General features: G+C 49.5%; 1 long non-coding RNA gene across 2 annotated transcripts; it reads right to left on the reverse strand.

Annotated features, from left to right (window-relative positions):
* Nucleotides 1-7,069: 7,069 nt before the first annotated feature.
* Nucleotides 7,070-19,428, reverse strand: LOC123373739. Of its 2 annotated transcripts, none has more exons than XR_006580843.1 (3): nucleotides 18,797-19,428; nucleotides 15,583-15,863; nucleotides 7,070-9,164 (listed from the first exon to the last, which is right to left on the reverse strand). It is a non-coding gene; the product is annotated as an uncharacterized LOC123373739 (long non-coding RNA). The 2 variants fall into 2 exon arrangements; XR_006580844.1 differs by lacking the exon at nucleotides 7,070-9,164 and adding an exon at nucleotides 12,044-13,816.
* Between the last annotated feature and the right edge of the window lie 1,191 nt (nucleotides 19,429-20,619).

Raw genomic sequence — 20,619 nt, forward strand, 5'->3', positions numbered from 1 at the left:
CCCACTGTGAAAGACAAAATATAAACCTGCAAGACCCAAAATATAAACCTTGAGGTGGACATGCCCAGCGACTGTGGGCCAGGTGTATTAATAAGAACTTTTTTTACCTTATTTGCATATTTAATAAATATGAAATCTTAACTCAGTCCTTCTGGGTTTCATCTTCTAGCATATTGTAGTCCTGCCAGTATGACATTCTTCTGTGGATTATAACTCAATTACCGTTATGCTCCTCAGCTGACTGCCAGGGTCAGTAATAGGGAGAATTACAACAGCTAAGTGCCAATGTCAAGATCAGTTGTATGGCTAATATTAGAGCTAAGCAGAGTGAAATGCTCAAAGCTACAGCAGGGCAAATGGTGGTAGCTAAGGGCCCGTTAAAATAGGTCAACATTAGGACTTCTTAATAACAGCCAGTATGGTGGAGCTAGAACTAAACCAATTACAGGAGTTAATTGCAGGGGGCTATAGCCAGAAACAATTGCAAGTACTAAGAGCCAATTAAAATCACAGGGGCCAGTCAGAGGGCCAATATTAAGATTGATAATGGGTCAGTATCAGGGCTGATTTACACCAGCTGTCCCAACAACTTTATTGTGTCCATGAAATGGCCCTCTTAGGAGGTGGCTTTGATGCTAGTGGGGATGCAGGGAATGGGACCTCGGGTGCAAGGAAGGTTTGGTTACTCTTCACGGTGGTATTAACAGCCCTGTGTTTGTAAATGCCTGCCTGGAGTGGGGTAGGAGGAGGGTCTGCATGCTGTATTGACAAAGGAGTCACTTCACATGTGAAATCTAGCCTTCCGCCTCCTTGCCTTTGGCGGGGATGATACTGGAGAACCTAGCAGCCCTGGTTCTGATCCCTTTCCACGGTTAATTATTTTTAGATACAGCGGCACATTATGAAGAGTGTGTGAAAGGCCTTATCAGCTTGCTGAATAACCTCAGGGTTTTCACTCCATCTCTACAGCTCACACATTGTTCTTAGCACCTCGCCCCCATTCCCAGCTAACCTGCTCGATAGCATCAGCTAGACAGACATCCGTCCCTCCCCAGCCAGGCTGCTTCCTGCACAGCAAGGAGGGCAGCGAGAGCCATCAGAGGAGGGGAAATGCTACCCCCATGAAAGCATGCAAAGCATGCCTCTGCCACACTCTGCCCTCTATGCCAATTCAGAGGAGGATGTGGATGAGGAAGAGAGACTGGAGTACCAGACAATGCCACGTGTGACTGCAGATGGAGATTTCTCAATGGGGCAAACCTTGATTCTGTTAAAGTCAACATTAAAAATTCCATTGGCTTCAATGTGCCTGGGACTAGGACCCAAATAGTTAAGCAGCTCTGGATCATCTTATAGGAAGCTTGTTGGAAGGTGTAGGGGAGTGGTATATGCTCCATTCTCTATGTGTTTTGTTCACTCTTTGGATAGCTAGTTAGTGCCCTAGGTTAGACCCTGGAAAGTGTGGCACCCTCCCCTTCAAAAAATAACTATTACCCATTGGCATCACATATGTTTGAGCCAGCAGAAAGTTTGGCAGACCGACAATACTGTATTCACATCCCGCTCTGGGATGAAGCACATGGCAGCTTGTAAAAGCACGAATCAACGTAAAATACACCCCTAATGCAACTGCAGCTCTCAGAGAGAATGGAATTAGCCAGGACTCCAAGGTAATGGTCATACATTGTCTCCAATGCCATTGAGCCAGCCATTAGCATCACCCTGTACTTGAAAGGCAGTGCAGTATCCCTAGCAGCGTGCTGTGGGAGGGGATCAACACTTCCTAGCACACCAATTCACCAGTACCACCTGCTTTTCTCTTGAAGATTTCTCCAGGTTCTGGCCCATGGTAGCACCACTTAGCTTCTGAACTAGGACAGGCAAACAGCACAGGTTTGTATGGCCACAGGTCCATAAATTACCCTCCCCTTTCCTGGCTCTCTAAGACATTCCCCCGAATCCAAACTGCAAGTCTGTCTCCATGATGAAGCAGCCGGTCGAAACTCTGCCGGCTTTCCAGCACACCTCAAAGAGGCTGATGCAAATCCAAAGAGACACTGGCTTACCTGCCACGGAGCTACCTCCATGACTGCCAGCACGGCACAGGGACTGGTGAAAAATGCTGTAAATTAATTAACATCAGACCTCTTGTAGCTGTTCATTTCTGTAAACAAACATTTTAATATGCAGTAATTAATTATATCTGCCATGCTGTCCCCCTCCTCCCATTGATCTTTCTTCAGTTTTCTTCAGCGCTGCCTCATCTTTTTTCGCTTGGTGAAACAGATCACACAGGAGACAACGCGCTCCCATTAGCCTGCCAATTATGGCCTGCTTCAAAGGAGGTTGTTTTACTCTTCTTAATCAAACACTGCCTTAGTGCTTTCTGTGGCTGGCCTGGGTCCCCCCTCCTTCAATCCATCCCATCCCCACCCCTTATCTCTCTCTGCCTAATTCCCCTCCTAGCACCTGTGCAGGAGGGGAGGTCTGACCCAAAGGTTTGATTGGGGTGGCATGTCACCCTCTTGCATGCAATGCCCGTGAAAAAGGAGCATGGCATTGGGCATGGGATCTACAGGAAACCCAAATCCCAGAGCTCCATGGCCACCCCACACATAGCACCTGCACCCCGTACGCTGCACAGGGCCCCGCGCTCCCTTCTGTGGCTGTGCAGCTCCCCTCCCAGCCATGGCTCCACCCTCTCCAACAGGGTTTGTGTGGCTCAGGGAATGGCAGCTGCCACATGGCACTTCGGTAACCTACACTACAAACTGCAGCTCAGGCACTGAAGCTTCCGGGGGGCAGTTTCCTGTAGTGGCACAATCCCTGCTTCCATATCCCGCACCATGAGCAGGCCAGGCCTGGTGCAGGCAATTACACAATGAGGGGGAGACAATGAGGGGGAGAACATACCCACTTACCGACTTGTCTCCTTGCACGGATCCCAGACTGCACATTATTGTTGATTACTATTGGTTTAGAATACACATATGCCTTAACTCTCCGGGCTGCTTTACAGAACATAGAGAACACCTGCTTTCTGCACGCCGGCCTTCTGCACAGTGTAGAGGAATGGAATATGCTCCATTCCCTATCTGTTTTGCTCACGCTCTTTGGATAGCTAGCTAGATATAACTTTAGTCTCTCTTTTTTTCCATGCTTTGGTGTCATTGTCCATCTCCTGTCTGTCCGTCCATCCACCTCCCCTGTATCACAGCAACAAAGAAAGGGCTGATTTGTCTCTTAGGGACACTGCGACATAGCCCCAGAATGGCCTCTTGCTTTTTAAAATTCAGATCCTTTCCACAGAATAGCTCATCCCCTGCTCTGCCCCCTCCACTCTCTGAGCCCCTTACCCCCACCCTGCTCCCCATAATCGCGTCTCCTTGTTACACCTTCCTTTATTGGCCTATGTTTCTCTGTGCTTTGTTGTGAAACACAGAGCCACTGACACGACCCCACCATCGTGCCTACCTGTGCAGGAGGAGCTCCAGGGAAAGCCGCCTTCCTGCCCATCATGGAGGTCTTGGGAGATGTTCTCTCAGCCCCCATGGCTGTGTCTGTCTGACACATTTCCACGGGGCTGACCAGTCAGCTGGTCTCAGAGCCTTTCCCAGGAAGAGTTTGATTTAGCAGCAGCAGAGGGCCAGGCAGCTTGTCACTGCATGTCACTCTGACAGGCCCAACAGCTACCACCTACAGTCCCATCATCTCCTTTCCAGCCCTGCTGGGCCAGCTCAGCTCCTGCCTGCTGGAGAGCACAAATATGGCAGAAGTGCTCCACAGGAAACCTGAGGCCAGGTACCTGACGGCACTTTTAACAGGAGGATGCAAATTTGAGAGCAATGCCCCTGTCTCTGAGCCCTCCTCCATTCACTTCAAGGGCCCTCTTTCCTAGTAAATGGGGTTCCAGGCAATACTCAAGCAGGTAGCCCCTAGTGGAATCACTGCTGTCCCAGACAGTCTCCACCATTACAAGAAATGGCTGCAAAAAGCCTCTTTGGAACTGGATCTTCCTTTGGCAACAGAGTCAATGCACTAGGAGAGGAAAGGCTCAAGATAATATGGATGATCTGTCTGCCAGGGAGATCCCAGCTCACACACGTGTGTGCACTCACATAAACACCCTCACACTTCCACAAATGCACACATATGTGAATGATTGCCCAGGAATTCACACACCAACACAAATACCTACACTCCAACTCCCAAATAGAGATTGGCTCGTACACAAACACACACTCATGAACATCACAACACTAGCATAGGTAATCACACACATACATTTGCACACACATGCCCTATTACCCCCAACACACACACACACACAAAAACATTCACCAACATCCTTTCACACACAACACACATTTACAGATACACTCAGATTCACCAACACTCTAGCACCCACAACACACAGCCACAAATAACAAAATATACATCATCGGCAAATACACCTGTTTGTGTCCACACACAGACCTACAAACATTCACAAACACAAACAAACACATCCACACACACACATCGTTAATTAGCAGCAGACAAACATAGCAGGGCCTTTGATCTGTGTGTGAAGGGTTAAAAAGGAGAAGCAGGTTGTGGCAGCAGTGTCCCCATAGGGGAAAAAACATGGACCAATGGTGCTCTCAGGATATAACTATGAATTATAGAGGTGGAAAGGGCATCAGAAGAGCGGCACTGGAGTGGAAGGGGTGAAAACAGAAAAATGAGCCTCCCTCTTTCTGCTAACCTCCCATAATCTCTCTCCACTGCTAGCCCCAGTCAGTATCACCCACTGAATCCACAGCCAGCCCAAATGACAATGTAACAGAGGAGAGGATTCCCCAGTGGTGAGCAGCCCAAGGGCCCCACGGAGGAGCCAGTGGCCCCACCGTGCCACCTGCTCTGTTCTGAGCAACACTGATACTTTTCAGGTGCTTATCCCAATGGAGCCTTTCGCAGGGGGCTCATAACCGATGAGTGCCACTCCAGGCCATCGGGCAGCAGATGGAAAACAAATAGGCTGGGGATCTCAGGAGACCTGAGCAGCTCTGCAGAGGGGATGGCAAATAAAGAGCTAAACAGTATTCGGGGGTGGGAGCGGGGAGAGAGAGTTACTTTAGCTTACTGGAGCTTGGCAGTAGGGCTGGGATTCCCTCCCCTACTCCCAAATTAGTCCAGCCACCTCTGAGCCTGGCCAGAACACACAACACGGGCAGCCTCGGGTTTTCCTCCTGGGCGGGGATCTGTCTATGCACTACAGGCCAATGACAGATCCCCATTGACGTCAATGGGCTTCCGATCAGGCCCATTTCACTAGCAAGGAGCAGTGCGGCCAGCAGAGTTGTATGAAAGAGACTTCTACTGAGCAGGCCGAGAGGCTGGTGTTATGTGCTGAAGCTCTAGCGTCTGTGTGGTAGCAGCCTAGCCCGTGTCCATCCCTGTGCCCTCGGTATCACCCCAGACTAGGACCCCCAGCAATCTAGCCCTCTTCCTCCACTTCAGCTTGTCACACTACAGCCCAACAGCCATTCTCACTGCTGCCCCTTCACGATGACCTGAACATTCAGGCTGGGATTTCAATGGGGTCAAAAGGAGTTAGGCACAATGGCAGGTGGGTGCTCCACTCCCTTAGGCTCATTTGAAATACCAGCCTGCATTGCTTTCTAAGCAAACTCGGGTGGTAAAGATGAATGGGCCAGAGGCTGCTCTAAATTACACCCTCACAGCCCACCGGACATCCAAGTGCGACAGGCAGAGAATTTCACCTGCTGCATCTGGTGAGCCCAAAGGCAATTTCAGGATGTTTCAGGGATACGTTCTCTTGCCAGTGTCACAGTGAACAGATGCCTGGGTATAGCATAGGTTCCATGCAGTGTGCTCACTGGTTGATTGTTATTCATCCAAGAAGGAGTGGGGGGAGGGGTGGGGGTGGGGGATGAGGATTCACTTTTCCCCCGATGGATTTTAATGTCACTAAGACTTTGCATTTCCATGGCACCTTCTATCCAAGGGCACTTTATAAACACTGGACTAAGTTTTACTGTGTGTGTCACCCAGGCACACCTTTTAGTTTTGGTGGAGCGGGTTCAGTCTGCGCACCAAGTAGTATTAATATCCCCATTTACACCTGGGTAAACTGAGGCACGGAGCGCTTTGCCTTCTTAGCCACAATCACCCAGTGAATTAGTTGGGGCCAGGCAGAGACCACAGGAATCCTGACTCCTAGTTCCCTTCTCTAAGCACTTGATAACAGTCTCATAGCCTCCTAGAGGACAGATTATCCTTATAACTAATGGATCCGCTGCCAATACCTACCCTGTGCTAGAAAGAAGGCAAGGCTTATTTTATGATTCTTGGGCGCTTTCCTATGCCTGACAAGCTGCTGGGGAGTGAGTATCGCTGCCCACCCTTAACAGGTGCTAAGGATGCTCTGGCCCTTCCAAATTATGGGCCTGATCCTGAGCGGTATCACCACTCAAGTCAATGGGAGTTGTGGACACGGTGCACCTCTCAGGATTGGGCCCCCCATTTGCAGTTTTATTATCCATTTTTCTTTTAATGTCCTGCACACTTGAGAAACTCTCTGCAAGAGCGAGGGAACAAGGGAGAAGGAGAAAGAAAGGGAGAGGGAGCTCATCACGCCCATAAAAGGGACGGATTCTGATTAGCTGAAGTTATAAAAATGATTTATACCCGCAAACATTATTTCTACTTGTATTGTTTGCCTGCGAGCGTTCGCATCATGTCATGGACACTGTAGCCAGCCTTGGCTGTCCCTGGAGACAGGACAGATGGCTAACATCCCATTTGGATCAAAGAAACCCCAAATGGAGAGTCGGGGTGACCAGAAGAAAGCCTGCCAGCAGCTCGGAGCCTCATAGCAAGGTTCAACCCAGAACAGCGAGAGCAGAGACCTGGGCATCAGAAAAGGGATTCTGATGTCACTTTCTTTTCCTCTTGCAGTGCCAGGCTTTGCATTTTCTGATCATGGGAAGCATGCTGAGTCCTGCCCATATTGTGTGCTTTCCCCGCCTCCCCGCCAGCCCAGAGCTGGGTTTATTTCCTCATCCGTGATTATTGTAAAGAGGAGCAGAATGAAATGCAGATGCAAAACATGCTCGTAAGAATTTCCTCGCTCTCTCCCCCATCTGCCAGAGAATAGATTTTAATCTTTAATCCATGAGCAATCAGCGAACACTAGCGAATTGCAAATTACAGATGTTTTACTGTCTTTGGCATTTTTAGCTTCCCCACTGCCACTCAGTGTCTCTCTCACATCCTCCCCTCTTCTGCATTCATCGGATGCCACGCGCCATCACCAAAACCATATGACACTGTCATCATTTGGTAATTAAACCTTTACTCACTTTAAATACGCAAAGCTGGCTAGGGGAGCGGTTCTTAACCCTTTCTTGACGAGCTCTGCCTGCCTGTTGGCGTGGAGGAGTGGGGTGGGAGCGGGGAGGTTGAAGTCACAGCCATGTTTAGATGTGTTTCATTGAGAGCGTTGGGACGCCTGGAGATGCAAAAATAGGTGGTGATGGTCTCTGTGCGCCCGTCAGGACCGGGGACATGGGCCGTCAGGCCTCGCAGTCAGAGCTGGCGTCAGCGGCCAGGAACTGTGCTGAGGGTCAGAACCTAGAGTCAGGAACTGAGCAGGGATGGGAACAAGGAACGATGGCAGCTGCGGGCAGAAGCATTGAGCAGCCAGCAACCTGCTGGCGCTCCTGGGCTCAAGAGCAGGCTGTCTGGCTCCCTGCAACCAATCAGGCAGTTCTGCTGTAGCTCATCTGGGCTCAGAAGTCGGTCAGGTGACTGAACTAGCTAGTCCCAGGCCGAGCCGCAGGCCCTTATTCCTGGCTGTCCCTGCCCGCTCGCCTCCACTTGTTTCTCAGGCTTCACGCATGTGTAGCACCTCTGACCAGTACAGGCCCCTCGGACAACAGCTCAAGTGGTTGCTGGGAGCCATGGGAAGGCCCGTATGAATGTCTCCAGGAAGGTGCAGTACAACTGTAGCCCTCTGGTTAATGTGTGTTACGCAGTTGCTCGGTGCCTGATCCACAGAGGCTGTGAGCTTGCTACAGCCTCTCCGCCAGCTCTCTCTTTAGTTCAAGCTGTCATGATGCCTGCTGTCAGCTGTAGAGGTCCCCGCTTCAATCCCCAGTATCAGCCAACATGGCAGGCTGTCCCGTTACCAGAGATGCTGCAAATGGATGTACTTTTCTGTTCATCTGCCCGGAATGGTGTTCCTAACTCCCCTTGGCAGATAGGGCATCTTCCAGCCATTAGCACTCGAGGGGGGCAAGCTTCCAGGTGTTACGAGCTGCCCTGCTGCCACCTCCAGCATTATGACCTGATCTGCTTTTCTGGGCTAAGATGGATCAGCATTATGGCTGCATAGATGGGAGAGCGCCAAGGAAAACCCAAGTGCTGCAGGAACAGGGATGGGTCGCCTTATGGCAGCTCTGCAGCCAGAGAACAGTGGCTTTGCCCTTAACAGCCCCTGCCTGGCTTTGCCCTGGGCAGCCCCAGGATCGGGGCAGTTGAGAAGGTGGCTTAGAGCCACGTTCCCTCCCCACCCCCAGCTACACCACGCATGAGCTGAGCACAGCTGAGATCCTGGCACATATTCTAGTCCTTGCCTCCCCTAGAAACTGTCATTCTAAGCATGCAATAGGAGCCTGGGCTATGGAGAACTTCATAACTACTCCAACCCCCATCCCTTCGGTAGGAGCTGAGCGATGGTTTCTGAGACAATGGCTCTGAGGAGAAGAACATTACTCCAGCAGAAGTCACTGTAGCACACTGTGAAGGACTGTTATGAGCTATGAGCTCCTTGATGCTACCAGCAGAAGTTGTTGCAGAGAAGTGTGTAGGAGCACTGGCTGGCTGGGGGGACCTCACAGCCACTCCAGTTCTGGTCTTTCCATGCTATGGGATGATGACAGGAGGCCACATCTGGGGGAGGCTCACTGCTCTGCCAATCCCTGCCTGTTCTAACGGAAATCCCAGGGCGATGTGGAATATGTGACGGGGGTTTGTATTATCACCCCGCTCTTGATGGATCTGGTCTTTTCCCAGCAGAGTTTGCCTTAGAGAGGGCATGGGAGAGGGGACAGTAGCCATTTTGCAGAGGATCGTGGGCCTGTTTCCCTGCATGAAGCCTGCAACATTTGGGGAAAACAAAAACAACAGCTGACAAGAGACGACACCACAAAGACAGTAATTGTTTCACCTCCCTCTGCTCCCCTCCCAAGAAACTACCTTTTCTATGTTAGCCAAGAGGCAGCAGCGCAGGTCCCCTCCAGCCCACAAATAGCTAGAGCCTTAATCATTTTCTACAAGTTTGTCAATGTAACAAGTATTTGCCCAAAGGGCACCTGCCTCCTTCCTTCCTTCCTTCCTTTGTTTGTTTGTTTGTTAGATGGAAGGTGCATTCCAGCCACACCCACCCACCTTCCCCTCCTATCAGTAGGCTGGGAGAAGAGATTCCAGTTCCGGATAAGCAGAGATTCAAACAGGATGCAGGTGTGGGGCATAGCTATGGCTGCCAGCCTGTGCTTATCAGAGCTCCGTGTTTGTGCCCTTCGTAGGTTAGGAAGTGGTGCTCTGTACTCCTCTCTCTGTCCTCTCCCTCCTCTCATCCCCCTCTTGTTCATACATGCATCAGCCGCTGCAGCACCATGCTGCAGCCCTAGGGGAGTGTAAGCCTGTGGCCACATAGTGACAATTCTTCTCCATCCTATATACTCTGCTCAGCTTGTGCCACGCAGAGGGGATGGAGCAAAAGGCCCTGGCTGTGCTGGAGTGAATTGGTCACAGGCAGAACACAGAATCTGCTGCATTCTCCCTGCAAGCTCATGAAATGACTCCCAAGGACCTACAGAAACACCAGAGACTCCAGGAGAGCGGTCGAAAAAAATTTAACAGAAAAATGCTTTTTTGCTGAAATCTAAATGTTCCACACACATGTGTCAATTTCATAAGAATGCAGGAACAGCCATACTGGTCAAACCAAAGGTCCATCTAGCCCAGTGTCCTGTCTTCCAATAGGGGGATAGCTCAGTGGTTTGAGCATTGGCCTGCTAAATCCAGGGTTGTGAGTTTAATCCTTGATGGGCCCATTTAGGGATCAGGGGCAAAAATCTGTCTGGGGATTGGTCCTGCTTTGAGCAGGGGGTTGGACTAGATGACCTCCTGAGGTCCCTGATATTCTATGATTCTATGACTGTGGATGATACCAGGTGCCCCAGTGGGAATGAACAGAACAGGTGATCATCAAATGATCGTTGCCCATTCCCAGCTTCTTGCAAACAGAGTTTAGGGAGGCCATCCCACAACATTTTTGACTGAAAAGTGTCAAAACCAATCATTTTGACACTCTCCTTTCAGTTTGATAATGTCAAAATGCTTCATTTTGATAAGCTAAAAATTTTTCAGTTCAGCATTCTGATTTTGTTTCAACTTTGACGTGACACTCTAATATTAGTATTGCATATATTATATGTTATATTTAATGCATTATATTACAATATATCATGATCAAAATTAAATATTTTCATGATTTTAGGTCAACATCTTTCGGAATTTCCAGGCCACAAAAAAATTCAAAATATCACCTCTCCGTTCCAGTTTGGAAAGAAAACAAATTTCCAGATGTCCAGATTTCTCTTCGGATGGAAGTTCTGTTTTCCAGTCAGCTCTGATCCGGATTCTGCTGCAGGCCAATGAGCAGCTCTGTCACTCCTGGGATAGTTACAACCTCTGCAGTTCCATGGGCTGTTGCAATTATTTAGGCCCCAATCCTGCAATGTGCTGAGCACTGTTTAGAGACACTGAGTGCCCTCAACTCCCATTGACTTTAACAGGAGATGTATGGGCCTGATCTCCATGTTCAGAGCCATCAGCAGCTCCTGCTGCAGCCAGTGGGAGCTGCCAGTGCCCATCATCTCTGGGTGTCATGACCAAATGTCTCCTGGAACAAAACCTGAATGCAATAGATTGTCTAATCTCAGGGCTGTCTAGCTGACATCCTTTCCCCCCCAGTTATGCTGGGAATTCTGCATGGAGGGGGAGCCTGGAGTAAGAATTAGCAGCCCACAAGTTTAATAACTGTCTGTACAACAAGGAAAGAAGGAGAATTGAGGGATCCTGGTGAAGGTTCCCCCACAATTTGTAGCATTTGATGAACTCAGAGGGAGAACGTGGAGGATCCAGCAGTGTTACTGTTAGCCAGTGAAGACACACTGACATCAGCTGGAGAACATGGGGACCTCAGAGCTCTGAGGGCTTCCCAGCAAATTCAGAGCTTTCTACTGCTAGCAGCCCTGTTTGCCCTTGTTTATCCCAAGGAGTCATTGCACAGCACTGGAGGTTTCTGCTCAGGTGAGTCCTAAACAAAGCTAACCTGGAAAGGGCAGGAGAAACTTCCCCTTTGCACCAGAGGGTCCATGCCAGGGGTAGGCAACCTATAGCATGTGTGCCGAAGGTGGTGCGCGAGCTGATTTTCAGCGGCACTCACACTGCCGGGTCCTGGCCACCAGTCCGGGGGGCTCTGCATTTTAATTTAGTTTTAAATGAAGCTTCTTAAATATTTAAAAAAACCTTTTTTACTTTACAAACAACAATATTTTAGTTATATATTATACACTTGAAAACATTAAAATGTATGACTGGCATGCAAAACCTTAAATCAGAGTGAATAAATGAAGACTCGGCACACCACTTCTCAAAGGTTGCTGACTTATGAGGAGAGGCTGAGGGAACTGGGATTGTTTAGCCTGCAGAAGAGAAGAATGAGGGGGGATTTGATAGCTGCTTTCAACTACCTGAAAGGGGGTTCCAAAGAGGATGGATCTAGACTGTTCTCAGTGGTAGAAGATGACAGAACAAGGAGTAATGGTCTCAAGTTGCAGAGGGGAAGGTTTAGGTTGGACATTAGGAAAAACTTTTTCACTAGTAGGGTGATGAAGAACTGGAATGGGTTACCTAGGGAGGTGGTGGAATCTCCTTCCTTAGAGGTTTTTAAGGTCAGGCTTGACAAAGCCCTGGCTGGGATGATTTAGTTGGGTTTGGTCCTGCTTTGAGCAGGGGGTTGGACTAGATGACCTCCTGAGGTCCCTTCCAACCCTGAGATTCTATGATTCTATGACCCCTGGTCCATGCTTTTTGCCCTTCACAAACTTTGGTTCTGCCGATGGAAATAGGCCAGTGGTGAAGTTGGAACCTATTCAGCCAAATGAACAGTCAAAGCCAATGGAAATATTAGAGTAACCCTCTTCATGATATTTATCCAGTCCTCATCCCCACAGTAACTGACCAACTCACAAGCACTAATGAATTGATCCTCAGAGCACCCTGGGGTAGAGAAGAATTATCTCATTTTACAAATGGGAAGCAGCAAAAGAAGGTAGATTAAATGATTTGGCCAAGGAAGTCTGTAGCCAAGCCAGGAATTGAATCCGGGTCTCAGCACAGTTCCCTAACCACTGCATCTCGCTCTCATTACACACCATGCTTCTATCTGTGTGTGCCCTATGGGCCTTTTCAGTACTAGGCCCCTCACAGCTCACATCCTGACCATGTGCAATCCCATCCACAAACCAGGACTTCGTCTCAACATACAGTCACACCGGTCTCCGCGATCCTGTAAGGGACCAGCCAAAATGGGTTGCCTATAGCAGAACTGATTTTCAATTAAAGGTGAAACCAATGTGCACTTGTATCCTGGATAGATACTTAAAGAGGCTATTCAAAATGGGGATGGGGGTTTGATCTCCTGGAGGTGCAGCTTTTACTACATAAAGAAATAGCGCAGCGAGCACAGGGCTGAGATCTGAAAGTTGGCAGGGGCCATAAGGCCAGGCCACCACGTAGATCAGATGCAATGCTTCCTCTTGGCTGCAGCCCTTGGTGTGAAGAGGAGGGCAGCAGGGGTGGTGGGGCTGCACTGCAGGGAATGTCATAGGCTCCAGCTTGGTCACAGCCAGCCATGGGTGTTAATAAAGGCTGAGAAAGTGCTCAGCATAACCCAAAACATGGCTCCATTTCTGTGTCACCCTTCTCTCAGCAGGGCCGGTAAAGGTTTCTGCTCTTCCGTTTGCCGCTATCAGTCTAAATCTCCATGAGTTCCCCCAGCACCATGGCACTAGCTGCAGCTCAGCCAGATTGTAAATGACCCCGGTGAGCTGCTATTCACCGAGGGGAGAGACGCTCCTCTTGATAACGTTGGCAGGTGCGGAATGCCCCAGTGAGCCTGCTTTGGCCCTGTCCATCTCCGTGGCAGATTGTAAACACACTGAGAGCTCGTCTGCTTCCATCTGAGTGACTCTGGGCTCAGCTCCAGGGCCTTGTTTACAGTATGGGAAGTGGACTTTCCAGTTTCGCTGCTGCATCAGGATGTGTGAGAGAAAGCGTCCACTCCTCTCCCCCACCCCCCGTCAGCCCTAACGGTGATTAATAAGGGCACGTCTTTCCGGGGGTTTGCACCCATTTTTCTTAAAATGCTGCCTGACAGTGGGAAGGAGGCAGAGACAACAAACCACTGCTTACATGTCGAGGGGACCTCGGGCAGCGGGTCTTGGAAATGCTGTGATGCTGTTCCATACACAGACAGGGCACTGGGCTACTTCCAATGACAAATTCTGCTGTCAGGCTCGGATTTCCTCATGCAGTCAAAGGAAGGCATTGGAACGATTCCAGAAGCTCCTTGTGTCGTGGGACCATTGTTATTCAAATGTGGTAACTTCTAGGAGATGACAATCCAAGCAGCAGCTTCCATGGTCTTCTGGCTTTCCCAAGAAACCCCTGAAGCTTCCTGCAGAGGGTCAAGAGGTGGCACAGGGAGGATTGCCTAGAAGATTTCTGGGGCAGGAATCCCATTTGTTCCTCAGGGGGCAGCCAAAACTATCCCAAGGACGGTGCCATCTAGGGATACCTCTGTCAGCGCACCCTGCAAAGATGTTTTGTCCCCAGGGCCCTTTTCCAAAGACTTCATTGGCAGAGGGGTCCATCTGGCCCAGTGGTAACACTAAGTAATAACCTTATACTTACATTGTGCCTTCTGTGCCAAGGGATGCCAAGGATATGCACATAGTAATTTTTGTTTGTTTCCCTTAAATAATGAAGGAGGCTATGGCACAGAGAATTGTCAAAGAGGGCGGCTGGATATGCATAGAGTCACAAGCAAATAGGCTGTGCTGTGGGTGTGTGGCCCTGGAGCAGAGGAAAAGCATGGGAGGGAATGCAGGGTCATGTCCATCCCCCCGTCCCTTCCCCGATTTGCTGCTTGGCTTGCACTGAGCATGCTGACATGAACTGAGGATGCTCAGTAACATCTGCTGAAGTTACTGCCCTCACTATGGGCAAGTACAAGTCGCCTCTGCCCTGGGGACAGACACTCTCATCCTCTGTCCAAGGGCTGACTCGTCATCACAGATTCCTGGATTTCAAGGCCAGAAGGAACCACTGTGGTCATCTAGTCTAACCTCCTCTATGACACAAGCCAGGGAACTGCCCCAGAATAATTCCTAGGGCAGATCTTTTAGACACACATCCATCTTGATTTAAATTTTTTTCAGTGATGGAGAATCCACCACAACCCTGGGTCAATTGTTCTAATGATTGGTTACTCTCACTATTAAAATATATACTTTATTTCCAGTCTGAATTTCTCTAGCTCCAACTTCCAGCCATTGAATCATGTTCAATCTTTCTCTGGTAGATAGAGAATATTTGTTCCCAATGTAGATGTTTATAGACTGTAATTAAGTCACCCCTTAACCTCATAGATGCTGGAACTAGGGGTGCTGGGGGTACTACCATACTCCCTGGGTTGAAGTGGTTTCCATCATATCCAGGGTTTACAGTTTGGTTTGATGGCTCTCAGCACCCCCACCATACAAATTGTTCCAACACCCCTGCTTAACCTTCTCTTTGTTAAGCTAAATAGATTGATCTCCTTGAGTCTAGCACTAGAAGGCAGGTTTTCCAATCCTTTAATCATTCTTTTAGCTCTTCTCTGAACCCTCTCCAATTTATCAACATCCTTCTTGAATTGTGGGCAGCAGAACTGGACCCAGGATTCCAGCACCGGTCACATCAGTGCCAAATACAGAGGTAACATAATCTCTCTGATCCTACTTGAGATACCCCTGTTCATGCATCCCGGGATCACATTAGCTCTTTTGGCCACTGGGAGCTCAAGTTCAGCTGATTATCCACCAGGATCCCCAAATCTTTTTCAGAGTCACTGCTTCCCAGTATCGAGTCCCCCATCCTGGAAGTATGATCTACATTCTTTGTTCCTAGATGTGCACATTTACATTTAACTGTATTAAAACACATATTGTTTGCTTGTGCCCCTGTGCCAAGCGATCCAGATTGCTCTGTATCAGTCTGTTTCATTATTTACCACTCCCACAATTTTTGTGTCCTCTGCCGCTCCACTAACCCTTTCACTGCCTGTGTGAGGTAGACCCCCCCACTAGGGTCTCCCAGGCCATGCAAATTACTCAGAGGCCAGGAGGTGTGAGCCAGGATTGACAGGGGCGAGTAGTTTCCCATCACCCCTCTGCTGGTTACCTGGCCATCCAAAGAGGCAGCTGTGGAGGCACAATGGCATAAGTTCCTCGCTTGCAGATGTTTTCTCTGGTTGCTCACCAGTATGGTGTCCTGACCACTGGTCCCCCTGTATGGTTTGGATTGCACAGGCCTCCTGCTGCTCCCCTGAATCTCGGCTACATGACATCATTCTCCAGCTGCCCTTCATGGTCTCTTCATGGGCTGCAGATTGAGCTGGGTGTGGGTCCGCCCGCCCAACGTTCCTGTTCCGGGGGGCGCTGGCTCCAAAGTAAGCTAGGATCCTAGAGCAGAGAGACAGGGTGGGACAAGTGGGCCTAGGCACCCAGAACACTTTCATCCAGACCTGAGTGAAAGCTTAATCGCTGGAGTCCTTCCAAACCTAGCCTGGCCAGAGAATGGGGGGTGCAGAACATACCACAAGGGACGAGCCAAAGGGGGGCTGGCTAGATGGGACTTCCAGGGAATTTCCAGCTCATATATTGGTGTCTATGTGTCCAACTTTAGCAGTCTTTGCTGCATCTCTGACTGGCCTCCTTCCCCCCTATGGGGGTGACAGTCAGTTCCTCACCACACTTCGCCTGAGGTCTGGCATTTCCATTCATGCCCATTTGTCAAGAGTGGCCACTGGGCCATGCAGTTGGGGCATGGGTGCCACCCGGAAAGGCAGAGCGCCCTCCCAGCCTGCACTGCTCTCTGACATGCCCTCCCTTACAGCACAGCTCCTTTGGGAACGGCAGGCAGGGAGCCAGCTGGGGAGAAGGGGCTGGGCCTTGAACTCCCTCAGGAGCACTGAGAAAACATATGGCATGGGAGGGCTGACAGGGTTTAACAAGCAGAGAAAAGCCAGGGGGTTAAGTGCTGGGGAGCCCTGGATCTCCAGCCACCTCCCTCCCTTTCACTGCCATATACAACACACTCACTTGTCGACTTCAGTTACTCCCTTAGGGCCTGATCCAGCGCCCAGCCCAATCACTGAAAAGACACCCTGCCAATGAGCTCTGGGCCAGGTGCTTACAGACAGTGTTTGCCAGGCATAGTTCCATTGTGGAGACATGCCGGGGGTAGGGGGTGGAGTGGGAGATCAGGGGGAGGTGGCTGGACTTAATTATATAAAGCAAGGCAGTGAGATAGGGCAAGGGGGTGGAAAAGATTGGGGGGCACAGAACTACGTAACCTTGCACCCTGTTCTGGGGTGGGTAACGGAGCAGGAGGAGAGGTGAAGAGCATAGTAATAATTAACAGATAGCCATTAATAATACTAATACTTCGTCCTGCCTGGAGTGCAGGGGACTGAACTAGATGACCTCTCAAGGTCCCTTCCGGTTCTATTATTCTATGATTAACAAGTCAGTAGGTGCCACCAAATACTCCTGTGTGATAGCTGAGACATCTGCTTCTTCCTACATTGGCTGGCTGGGGTTTCTCAGCTGGTACTACAAGATAACTGTGCACAGTTCAATGGCGATCGCTGTACTTTGATGGACACTTTTCAACGGCCAGGCACTTAGCAAATTGATATACCATTGCCCGTAAGGGTAGTTTCATCAGCCACTGAGATGCAGCCAGCTCTAAAGCAGTTAAAAGCACCCTGTGTGGCAATGCTACAGGGTAGTCTGGAATAAGAACTACTGTTATCTCAGAACCAAACCACCATGCAATGGGGCGGTGCTGGAATAGCTATTCACGGAAGACTGAGATTGCCTAGCTTGGGGAGTAAAGGATAGTCCTCTTTGGGGCGGTGCACAGCCTTCCTCAAGGCCACTGGGACGGCATCTGACATAGATGCCTCTCCCAGACATCCACATACCATGTCCATTCAGTGCTCGCCATAGGCTGCAAGCTGAACTTTTATGAGCCCAGCCCTGTAATCTTCATTAACAACATTTGCCAGGCAGAAAGGACAAGGTGGAAGAAACACCATCCAGGTGGAATGCACCGTGACCTCGTAACACTCGTAGGAGAGCATGTAACTTATCTCACCATGTGCTTGGGAAACAGCATCTGCCAAGCAATCTAATGGTGACTCATCCCAAAGTCCTGAGAATCATAGAATCACAGAATATCAGGGTAGGAAGGGACCTCAGGAGGTCATCTAGTCCAACCCCCTGCTAAAAGCAGGACCAATCCCAAGCTAAATCATCCCAGCCAGGGCTCTATCAAGCCTGAACTTAAAAACTTCTAAGGAAGGAGATTCCACCACCTCCCTAGGTAACCCATTACAGGGCTTCACCGCCCTACTAGTGAAAACGTTTTTCCTAATATCCAACCTAAACCTTCCCCACTGCAACTTGAGACCATTACTCCTTGTTCTGTCATCCGCTACCACTGAGAACAGTCTAGATCCATCCTCTTCGGAACCCCTTTTCAGGTAGTTGAAAGCAGCTATCAAATCCTACCTCATTCTTCTCTTCTGCCAACTAAACAATCCCAGTTCCCTCAGACTCTCCTCATAAGTCATGTGCTCCAGCCCCCTAATCATTTTGTTGCCCTCCACTAGACTCTTTCCAGTTTTTCCACATCCTTCTTGTAGTGTGAGGCCCAAAACTGGACACAGTACTCCAGATGAGGCCTCACCAATGTCAACTAGAGGGGAATGATCACATCCCTCAATCTGCTGGCAATGTCTCTACTTATACAGCCCAAAATGCCATTAGACTTTTTGGCAACAAAGGCACACTGTCAACTCATATCCAGCTTCTCGTCCACTGTAACCCCTAGGTCCTTTTCTGCAGAACTGCTGCCTAGCCATTAGGTCCCTCGTCTGTAGCAGTGCATGGAATTCTTCTGTCCTAAGTGCAGGACTCTGCACTTGTCCTTGTTGAACTTCATCAGATTTCTTTTGGCCCAATCTTCTAATTTGTCTAGGTCCCTCTGTATGCTACCCCTACCCTCCAGCATATCTACCACTCCTCCCAGTTTAGTGTCATCTGCAAACTTGCTGAGGGTGCAGTCCATGCCATCCTCCAGATCATTAATGAAGATATTGAACAAAACCGGCCCCAGGACCGACCCATGTGGCACTCCGCTTGATACTGGCTGCCAACTAGACATGGAGCCATTGATCACTACCCGTTGAGCCCGACAATCTAGCCAGCTTTCTGTCCACCTTATATGGTGGAGAAGACCCCATCATATCACGCTTCACTTTGCCAGCTGCTCCTTCCCCTGGGATGCAGGCTTGGGACATTTGCACCACTTCACTTCAGCTGCTCACCTCTATTTCAGGGAAGTTCATTCAGACTCCAGGGTCATATCCTCCTCAGTGTAAGGTAGCAGAGCATCACTGACATCAATGGATGGGACCAGCCACTGATCTGGTCCCCATGCCCCAGGATCCTGCTTCTCCACTTCTTTATGGAGCCACATACACCACTCAGGGTGGATGTCAAATACTATTAAGTCAGAATTTTGCTGGCTTAAAATACTATTAAGTCACATTTTGCACCTGCTTTGCCTTAGTATAAAAAACTTCATGCATGCCAGGGAGTGGGGAATCAGATCTATGCACTGAAATCTGCTCAGCTCTCATATCAAGTCTCAATGAATTTTAAAACAAAAGGAGAAACATAAGTTGCAAAGTCCTATTGCATCACAGCTTCCCTCGGGGTGAGGGGACAGCCATCTCCAGAGAGGAGGAGCCCACTTCCAGGCAGCTTCTTTCCTTCCTCCTGCAGAGCTGACAGATCTTACTTTCTTCCCTCACTGACAGTCGGTTTTTTCAGTATCCCTCCCCGCTTGACATGCTCCTGGGATCTGCGCTCCATGCACCCTGCTGCTCGTGCCTCCAAGCTTCAGGTTGAGTGCCATTGGTCCAGACAATCAGGGAATGATGGGGTCCTTGTTGCTGCAGTTGTTGGTTTAAAAACAGAAGAGTAAGGGGAGACTTGGAAATATTAAACATAGCAGTGGGTGCAGGTGGCCTCCATCTGGTTGTGTTCCAGGAATTGATGTGACCATGGGCAACTCCCTTCTCCACTCTATGCTCCTGTTTGCACTCCCAGCCTTTGTCTGTCTTGTCCATTTAGACTGTAAGTTCTTCGTGGCAGGGGCTGTCTTCTGGGATGTGTATATACAGCACCTAGCACTCCGGGTCCTGATATTGGTTGGGATCTCTAGAGCTACTGTAATGCTAATAATAATTAATAACAACGGTAACCACTGCATGCCACTTAAGGGGAAAGTCATGGAGAACTGAGGAAACACTGGGACAGACATGACCTTCAACAACCATCGGAGAGACAGCAAATGTTCCTGTACCTTTGTAGTGGCCCTTGAAAAAGTGTCTGGCAAAATCCCCCTAGAAAACCAATGTCAGATCAGCTTGGGTAGAAGCAGCATCGTGTGGACTGAAAACGGGCTGCTGGACCAGAAAGCAAGGGTCAGGTGACATGGCGCACCGAGCTGGGGGAGATGCCCGTTCGGGAACTTTAGGGTTTGGTGTTCAAATAGTGATTAATGGTATGGGAAAGGGATGAATGAATGTGTGGCTGATACTAAGAGGGGAGTAGTTGCAAAAGCCACTGGAGACAGATAAATAACGGGCTTGAAGAGAATGGGAGCCCTGCCATTGACTCCAGTGGGCCCAGTAACCCAAAGCAGCCAGGGGGTTAGAAGCATGAACAGGAAAGAACAGGAGATGGTCAGATGAGGTTAGAAACCTGTTCATGAAAAGTCTGCCAAATGAGACAGTGGTTGTCAGTTTGGCCTGTTCTTATCCCTGTGTTATTTGCTGTTCATGGACCTTCAGATAACCAGATACGAGGCCAGCAGCTCCCAGAAAGTGGGTATCAGGTGAGTCACCCAAATTCATGTGATCAACAAACTAAATGAGCTGGGCTGCCAAGCTGGGATAGACACGTGCCAGTCACGAAGCAGGAAGGGAATGGGCCTTCCCTAGCAGAGTGAACAAGAGCAGCAATAATGTTGGAGGGTCTCATAGGAGGAGAGCAAGTTACGAGAACTAAAGGGATCCAATCCTGAGCTGGTGCAAACCAGCATAGTTTGTGTGATGTGTCGGCTGGCCAAGGGGGTATCGGG

This window comes from Mauremys mutica, chromosome 7 (genome assembly GCF_020497125.1).
Source record: "Mauremys mutica isolate MM-2020 ecotype Southern chromosome 7, ASM2049712v1, whole genome shotgun sequence".
NCBI lineage: Eukaryota > Metazoa > Chordata > Testudines > Geoemydidae > Mauremys > Mauremys mutica.